Source organism: Euprymna scolopes, chromosome 14 (genome assembly GCF_053919585.1).
Source record: "Euprymna scolopes isolate OS-2025 chromosome 14, ASM5391958v1, whole genome shotgun sequence".
NCBI lineage: Eukaryota > Metazoa > Mollusca > Cephalopoda > Sepiida > Sepiolidae > Euprymna > Euprymna scolopes.
Window position 1 is genome coordinate 105,901,553 of NC_136495.1, and position 9,717 is coordinate 105,911,269.

Genomic DNA, 9,717 nt, shown 5'->3' on the forward strand with positions numbered 1-9,717 from the left:
GTGTTTATGTAGGGGGGGGGTAAAAAAAGGTTTTGGTAGGTAGGGAGGATCCGAAGCCTGGAGGTGAAGTTGGAAAATAAAGTGTGAAAAAACGTGACACGTTAACCGTTCGGCCAGCAAGAAAGAGCAACCGAAGCCCGTTTAAATTTATATAAGTAAAAACAGAATTGACAGGTGTCCGCACTTAATGACTTAATGTGGTCAAATATTAGTAGCGGAGTTAACTTTTACTGCGGGACAGTTTTTTAATGAGGTCCAATGGAAGTAGCGCAGAATTAACATTTGGGTTTGTTTACCCAAGTTTGTTAGGTTTTGTTTCCCCAAGATGTTGAGCAAAAACCAGGTCCCCATAAAAAGTGGATTGTTTGCAATTGTTAGATATAAGGAGAAACTCCGTATTGATCAAAGCTGATTGCTTCTGGGCGTTCCCGGCGCAGTTGCCGGTAACCTTCGAATTAGTTTTGTTTTTATACGAAAAAGCCGAATCAACACGCGGCGATGGAAAAATATCTCGAAAATAGCACGTAAAAGTCGGGCAAATTAAAGATAGACTTGACCACCTTTTTAAGTCGTAGATATTATGATTTAGACAGCATATAAAAAATTATAAGAAGGCGTGAGCCGACCGACCCCCTCCCCGGAAAAAAGCCTTTTGCGGACATACACAAAAAGTGCACACACTAACACACATTTTCGTTTATATATATATATATATATATATATATATATATATATATATATATGGCTTAAAAAAATTTAATGCAAAAATCAAGTATTCAATTAGATTCTAAACAGAAACATTTATTGTTCTACTGTTGATTTTATATGTCTAGCCTTACTGCTTGTGCGGTGATAATGTCTTTAATGTAAGTTTAAATTGAAAAAAATAAGTAGCATGGCTCCATTGTGCTCTAAACATAAACATTCATTTCCACCGCGCACCTGCTATCATCAAAGAACTTGCTGTTGATTTTATATATCGAACTTTCGGCGTGTGTGGTAGAAAAAATTCTCAAATGCAGTGTTTCTGCTCGTGTAAGGTGTTAACTTTTTTCCAAATTGTCTGTTCTTTCTTTAATCAGATTATTTCGATTATCGATAGGCGATATTTATCGAAGACATTCCAGTACAAACCATATCTAAGAACACTGTCAAGCACATATTGAAATTTTATAAAAATCAAACCAGCCGTTTCCGAGTCTATAAGTAACAACATTCACAGGCACATGCACAAGCACACCCAAACAAATTCATTTTACATAATAGTAGAGCTTGATACCAGCCGATATAAATGTTTCGTTAGGTAAACGTTTGTAAAACCATTATGTAAATAAAACTTAAGCAGTAAAACTATGTTTTTACTCACATCTATATATTTTTCTTGTTTCTTTTTTAGTGTTTCTCTGTTACACTTTGACAAAGGCCAACTACATTTTTAACCAAACTGCTTTAAAAGGTACAATTCGCGAAATGTGGTTTTAAAAACGCCAATGTGGGAACCCTAGAAAATATTGTCTCTTAAAATGCGATGTCATTATTTGTGTTGGACAATGTCGCACAATGTTAGGCTTAGGGTTATGAATTTATCACACTCGTGTTAGTTCTATATTTAAAATAGTATAGACACTATTTTGTATAAATGCCAAAAAACACTTAATTTACGTGTTATCATTAGGAGATAGGAAAACAGCATATTCTTTTCAATTTTAGAAACTCAGTGTGTATCCGTGGATATCTTATATGCTTTTATATAGATTGATGTCGTTGTCAGTTGATTAAATATGTCTAACTCTATCAAATATATACTCAAGAGTCAAAACAATGAAAAGAATATCCTGTTGTCGTAGCCGTAGTTATTAATTTTTTTTTCCAGATAAATATCAGCTTTATAAAAACATATTTGTTGATTAAATACATTGCTTATTCCGGTGAATTTGCAACGGTGCTACATGCATTAAATATCTTCTCAGACATCGTTTCATCATATAACAGGATTCATGTATTAATACTAGCAGGATAACCAGGATTGACAGGGATCAAATCATATTAATGGTACATTTTTTTTATATTATGACATAAAGAGATGAATTGACACACAAATGGATGGACGCCGGTTTATATTTCGATAAATAAGCGTGTCGTTCCTTAAGTAGAGAGTCTTATTTTTACAACTCCAAAGATCGAAGAGATACGAAGATGGAAGTGGTACTATTAAAAAGAGCGACGGTTTGTGCTTAACAAGTAATTTCCTACAGCATCACCACAATTCATTTTGCACAATTTCCAAGAATGTTATCACGTATCTTTTTTTGACGCATGTTCATTGCAGAGGATGATTTCTTACTGTCTTAAACCTCTAAATCCGCATGTATTATCTAGGTATGCTGATATATATATATATATAAATGAATAATGAGATGAATTAGATCACAGCTAATTAATCTTGTGGAATCAAATCTTATAAAATACGTTTAGTGGGTAATATGTCTATACAAGACAATCCCAGCTAAATAAAATCCACAACCAAGAGATGAAAAGTTTAGGTCGTCGTAGAAGGACAAAGTCAGACGTGCAGAATTGTTCTCATGTATTATATAGGCATGCTGATATATATATATATATATATGTATATATATATATATATGTATATATATATGTGTGTGTGCGTGCGTGTGTGTGTGTATATATACATTATATATATATATATATATATATATATATATATATATATATATATATATATATAAATGAATAATGAGATGAATTAGATCACAGCTAATTAATCTTGTGGAATCAAGTCTTATAAAATACGTTTAGTGGCTAATATGTCTATACAAGACAATCCCAGCTAAAAAAAATTGCTCAATATACTAGACAGAGCAAATTAAAATTTATAGTTTTTATACTTAATTTTCATTCAGAAAAAAATACTAGTTTCAAAACAAAAAATTTTTGGTTGGACAAATAAGACAGCATTAATATTAATTTCCTTAATACATGAATATTCAATGCCGGCTCATACCTACAGAGAAATTATTGTTAGCAAAATATTAATTCTGGTTTGATATTGTTTTGCTAGTTTTGCTATATTTACTAAACAACGGGGTTGATCTCATTTTAAGAAAGCAATCCGTTGACAGGATCATTAAGTGAGTAAACGATACCTTTGTTATGCCGTTCTTTGTAAAGAATATTTCGATATTATGTGGAAGATATAGGAAAAAAATGTCTGTGACTCTCGAGAATGTTATTTAGGAGGACCACGTTCAGCATCCTACAGCAGAAAAGTTTCTCATAGATAAATAGCACATTATCTGCGTGTGTGAATGTGTGTTGCTGTGTGTGTTTCCGTGTGTGTATATGAGTGGGTTTCCGTGTGTATATGAGTGGGTTCCCGTGTGTATATGTGTGTGTACATTTATGTGCGAGGCCTTTTCCTACGCTAGTCCGATTTCTGTAAATTCCCCCCAAATATAATTTATGTGCCTGCGACATTTCTTATTTACGTATTGAATCGAAAATCAATATTCTGAAAACTTCAATCGACTAATGGGCAGTCCGATTTCGATCAAAGTCAACGGCAGTATATAGGCTAATAGGATAAAATCATTTGAGAATATTTATTAACGCACAAGCAGGGAGTAACAGGCGCATAAATTAACGGGAGGTTATTTGATTAGAAAGTTACACGTTCGAAGTTAATGTTTCTTTTTAAGGCAAAACTGAACCATTATGTTTGACTTTTGCATTTTAATGTTTAATTAAAACTATTATATGAACTTAATCTTTGAATAGTGAATGAAAGGTACGTTATGGTGTAATATAGACCACAATGTGCTTTAAAATAAGTCACTACCGGGAGGCGTGTGAAGCTTTCTCCAAGTGTAGCGCGATGAAATTTTGTGGAAAGGTGTGCGCAATCACAAACTACATCTCCCTGAATCCCTACTGAAAAGAGAACTTCAAGACCACTTGAAACAATACCGGGATGAGTGAAGAGCATATACAGCACCTGGAAGTCCCAAACGGTCACCCATTTAGTACTGGTCAGGCTCATCGATGCTTAACCTCGGTGCTCTGACAGGAACCGGTGTGTTAAACGTGGTACTGCCGCATATATATATATATATATATATATATATATATATATATATATATATATATATATATGCGGCAGTACCACGTTTAACACACCGTATATATATATATATATATATATATATATATATATATATATATATATATATATATATATATATATATATATATATATCGACTCAAGATTAAACATAAGGGCCATTGAGATTTGGGAAAATCTTGTTAATCTGCTTTTCGCCGGAAATTTGAGTGTCAATAGGTATAAGTTCAACAATTTTGCATTTCAAATCTCTACCAAACTCCTTCGCTAATTTTGAGTCTAAACAATTTAAATTTAAAATGTAGGTTTCTTGGACATAGATCAAACTTTTGTAATTTGATTTGAGCCCAAAAGTTAAGGCCTCAAACTTGAGGTTAAAGATAACACAAATTTCCCTCTGCAGTCCCTACAAAATTACTCATCCAATTTTGATCTAAACATTTTAAATTGTACATAAAGTGTATTCAAACATAGTGCCAGCTGCCAAAAGTAATCTATTTTTGGGTCTAAATATTTGAACTTTTACATAAATGTATTCAGATATCCAGCAAGCTTTTTAATCAGTTTTTGGGCGAAAATTTGGCGGCCAGGAGTTCAAGTTGAAAGCATTAACCTGTGCAAATTCTACCAAACTAATTTGCCAATTTTGGGTCTAAAAACGTGACATTTTAGATGTAGGTGACCTGTACATGAGTCAAACATGTATGAAATTTTCTGTGCGTGCGCGAAACGTCTCTACCAAACTCCTTTTTGAATATTTGTTCTACATATTTTAAATTTTATATATATATATATATATATATATATATATATATATATATATATATATGCGATTTGGACTTTGTGAACACTTTCAATTTGTTTTTAGCCTATATATATATATCTGCGGAATCGCCGAAATTAAAAAAAAATAAAAGCAGTTGATTTTGTCAGGGTTAAACCGACTTAATTCTGGGTATGTGTACGCATATATTTATAGCTTCAAGTCACTTAAATTTAAACCATTTTTATCCCACTAGAGATAACTTTTAAGACGAAAACGACAAATGCTGAAGCGTTTAATCGAGACTGTAAATTGACCGTTAAATATTTTGTTTTCAATTTTCGTTTTTTCTGAAATAGAACAGCGTCACACTTTGCACGTGAAACATTTTCAAATATTTTGTACTGGTGTTTTTTTGTTTCTTAATCTGATTCATCCAGAGGATGTCTCGAAATAAAGACGAAACGTTGATGAACACATAATACGGTGTGTTCCTTTTTATTTCTCTATTTTGTCGGAATACTATTTCCATTGTTTTCATCATATATATATATATATATATATATATATATATATATATATTATGTATAAAAGTGAACGTGTCTGTGTGTGTTTGTGTCTGTGTCTGTAAATTTTCCTACGCAATAACTCTGTCAATTTTAAGTCTACAGACTTGAAATTTGATATACAGGGTACTGAGATTTCGAAAAAATCTTCGTAATCCGTTTTCGGCCAGAAATTTGGCTGTTAAGGGGTCAAAGTTCAACGATTTGACCTTTAAGAACAATACCAAACTCCTCCGACAATTTTGGATCTAAACACTTAAAATTTTCGATATAGGTTTCTTGGACATGGCTCTTACTTAGTAACTTGATTTGAGCCCAAAACAATAAATGTTAAGGGTTCATAATAGGGGTCAAATTAAAAAAAAACTGCCAGCATTTTTTTTTTTTTTTTGCTCAACATACATCTCCAAACACCCGGGCAACGCCACGCTGAAAGGTTAGTATATATATAAAAGTGAACGTGTCTTTGTGTGTGTGTCTATGTGTGTGTGTGTGTGTGTACATTTTCATACACAATAATTCTGTCAATTTTAAGTCTACAGACTCAAAATTTGATATACATGGTACTGAGATTTGGGAAAATCTTTTTCATTGGTTTCGGCTAGACATTTGTCTATTAAGGGGGCAAAGTTCAACGATTTGACCTTTGAGAACTCTACCAAACACCTCCGACAATTTTGAGTATAAACAATTGAAATTTTAGATATAGGTTCCGCGGACTTGAATCTAACTTAATAACTTGATTTGAGCCCCAAACAATAAAGGCTAAGGGGTCACAATAGGGGCCAAAGATAAAAAAAAAATAGATCGCTTTTCTTTTTGCTCAACAAACAGCTCCAAACACCCGGGGCAACGTATATCTATAAAAGTGAAAGTGTATCTGCGTGTATATATTTGCTATATTTCTAAGAAATATAACTGCAATAATAATAAGCTTGATTATAACAGTCAGCAGAACTGAATTATGTATGTTTTTTCAATTCAAATCAATTATTATTTAATAACCGTAAAGATCGATCGTTTTTGTTAGCTTAGTTTAGTTTCGTATATGAAAACATGTTTAATAGTTTATAATTTATTGATGTGATTTTTATAAGTATGTATACACAAATTAGAAATAATATGTTTACTAATTATTTAATAGAACATTTTGGTAGAAGATAATAAATTAATGTAGATTGTTAATACGAATAGTTGGGTTCAATGGCTTTGTTTGATAAAACTCAAAATGGCGTAATGGAAACATATTAAAGCTATATGCGGTTCTCTTCTAATTTTCGGATTTTAATCATGTCAAATCACACTTCATTTCCTTTTGACGGATTGATTGTTGCTATTTCCTCTGATGAGTTAAGGGCATAATAGATTAACTGATTGATATAATAATTAAGTGATTGATTTTGCGCTACGAAACAGATACTGTCAAGAATTTTATAATTTAAATGAATAAACGAAATAGATTATAATATGGTCACCATCATGAATTTTTGAATATAGTTTGTTGTCATTTATTTTCTCTCTACTTGTCAGTGTCAGGTCATGTCATATGCTACTGTTACCATGTAACCCAGTACAACCTGCCTCATGGTCGGGTCACCAGCGACTAAACTGGTTCCCCCACCAGACTTGTTTGGTTAGGAGGGCGGCTGGTCTCCCTGAAGGATTAAAAACAAGACCTTCCAAAGGGGGAATTAACTCTTTTTCTGGGTCAACGGCCAACTAGCACCGTGTATATTTGAGTGTGTGTGTGTGTGTGTGTGTGTGTATGTGTATTGGGGTAGAGAGGGCTCCCGTAAGCCATGGTGAAGGCAACCTTTTTAGGAAAAGCAAATCTCTGATTTAAAAAACCATAAAGCGGAAGACCACTACCCGCATTAAGCTGGTCTGCGGTTTAATATGTTGCTGGCTATCTTGCTTTTGCTTGTTGCTGGACCTGAACATTTTGAACCGAGAGAGAGGCTTAGCTGTCGTACAAAGCTAAGACTCTGTAACATCATATTTGTATAGATACTCCCTCGAACATTTGGGCTCATGGATTTTTAATGTCTGAGGGAGTGGCACTCGTCTGACAAGACGGTGCAATCATCATATATATTGAAGAGGCTGGGATTCGGTTTAGATTAAAGCTGATGAAACCAGGTCATATTAATATATTTTTTTTATTTTTGAAATCGTAACTTTATTAGATACAAAAATCGATAGAACATTAACTCTGAAATAATATATAGAAAAGCTGCAAGAATTAAAAGATCACATTTAACCGTATTCTTATATCTGGCTACGCCGGTCGTCTTTGCTAACTTGGATAAATACATTTGCAGTTTTAACAAAATAATTGCAATAATATCAGAGCGTCTTCATTTACGCTAAATATCTGCAGCATGCCAACATCAATATATTACATGTGAATCAGTCCCCTGTGGAATTTCCACAAGTCCTGCTAGTTAACTTTTGTATTTCGTAGAAAATAAGATGAAATTCAGTGTATATGCTTATACATAACTAATGAAAAAAATCAATGTAAATAAAAAAAATCCAATGTAAATGTAAATTTTCTCAATGAGAAATATTGCACGTACACATTAAAATACTTCAATTAATCTGAATGGCTACTGATTTATGAATGTTTTAAAACATTTATGCGAAATTAGCAGAATTTTCAATAACAGCTTGCAATACGGCTCTTCTATTTGTACAAAACATTCATACATTTAAATTTAATTAAATAATAAAAAAACGCAACTATAAATTAAACTTTATTTTCTTCGTGATAGTTTTAAATCATCTTCCTCTTTCATTATCATTGCGGTTTATCTCTTTTGAAACACGCATCGTTTTTTTTTTATCTCTTATTCTTTTTTGACAAAGGAATGCTATCTCGAAATATCAAAGCCACCTACCACCACGGTTCCAAAAACAGTAAGTTTCAATTTATTGATTTATATGCGACTTGGAAAAATAAATAGACGTGTGGTATTTCACTATTCTACAAGATTTTAACATGTTTGTCTATTTTTGTTCGTTTTTTCACGGCACCTCTCACACCTGGAGCCCACATTATCTATAGCTTTCTTATACGCTTATATTTCATTTACCAGCAATGCGTCAAGCAGACTGCCTTTCCTTTATATATATATATATATATATATATATATATATATATATATATATATATATATATATATATGTGTGTGTGTGTGTGTTTGTGTGTGTGTGTGTCTGTGTGTGTTTATTTTTTTGTATCACAGTTTAACGTCATTTCTATCCATAAGGCTGGCAAGTTGCACCAAGGGGGAAACGTAGAAAAGCCTGTGATGTGTATTGTCATATATACTTTCCTAACTTACTATCACTCCTATCTCCCCCCCACCTCTCTCTCTCTCTCTCTCTTTATATATATATATATATATATATATGTATATAGATTAATTGATAGATAGATAGAAAGATGGGTGTGTTTATTTTTTCGTGTCTGTATGTGCCTCGGCCATAGTCAATAGCTAATCACATTTATTTAAAATGTCTCTCAGTCATTTTCACTTCACGTTGTAATTAAAAGAGAAATGCGTTCTTTCCGTCTGCTTGTGTTTAGTTAATAAGAATGCAATGTAAACATCTAGCGGCGAATAGATTGAATTTTCTTTAAGCATCCATATAACATGGGAAAAATAATAAAGTCAATTTTTTGTACATGATTCCATTTTATAAAATCCCCAAACGATGCATTGCAAACAGATGCACACATTGCAAGGATCACGATATGCACTAAGCTTTTTTAAATATTTCCATTTAAAGTATAGCATCTGAAAATGTAAAAAAAAAAAATGCCCAACATGTGTTAGTTATTAAAATAATTATATATATATATATATATATATGGTAATAAAAATATATATGGCAATAAAAGCTACATAGAATATTCCGCGTCTGTCCAGGTTGTTGATTAGGATGGGCGCAATGAAAATTAGGAAGCTGATTGGCTAACTAAAAATTCAATAGTATGTGCGGATATAAAAACGCGAGATAACTACAACTCTTTGTATTAGCCTGGCGAATTCTCACGAGAATGCAACGCGGAAAATTCTGTGTAGCTTAATTGCCATACATATTTCATATCTTACTGCCTATCTCTTCCTATGTATTGAACACTGTTTAACTAAATACTGCAAATTTACCCATATAATTTTTTATCGTATATTAATTTATATGATTAAATGAAATAGTCATATATATATATATATATATATACA

The 9,717-nt window shown here is 32.3% G+C and overlaps 1 pseudogene; it reads right to left on the reverse strand.

Annotated features, from left to right (window-relative positions):
* Nucleotides 1-4,000: 4,000 nt before the first annotated feature.
* Nucleotides 4,001-4,118, reverse strand: LOC145293428 (5S ribosomal RNA; annotated as a pseudogene).
* Nucleotides 4,119-9,717: the final 5,599 nt, after the last annotated feature.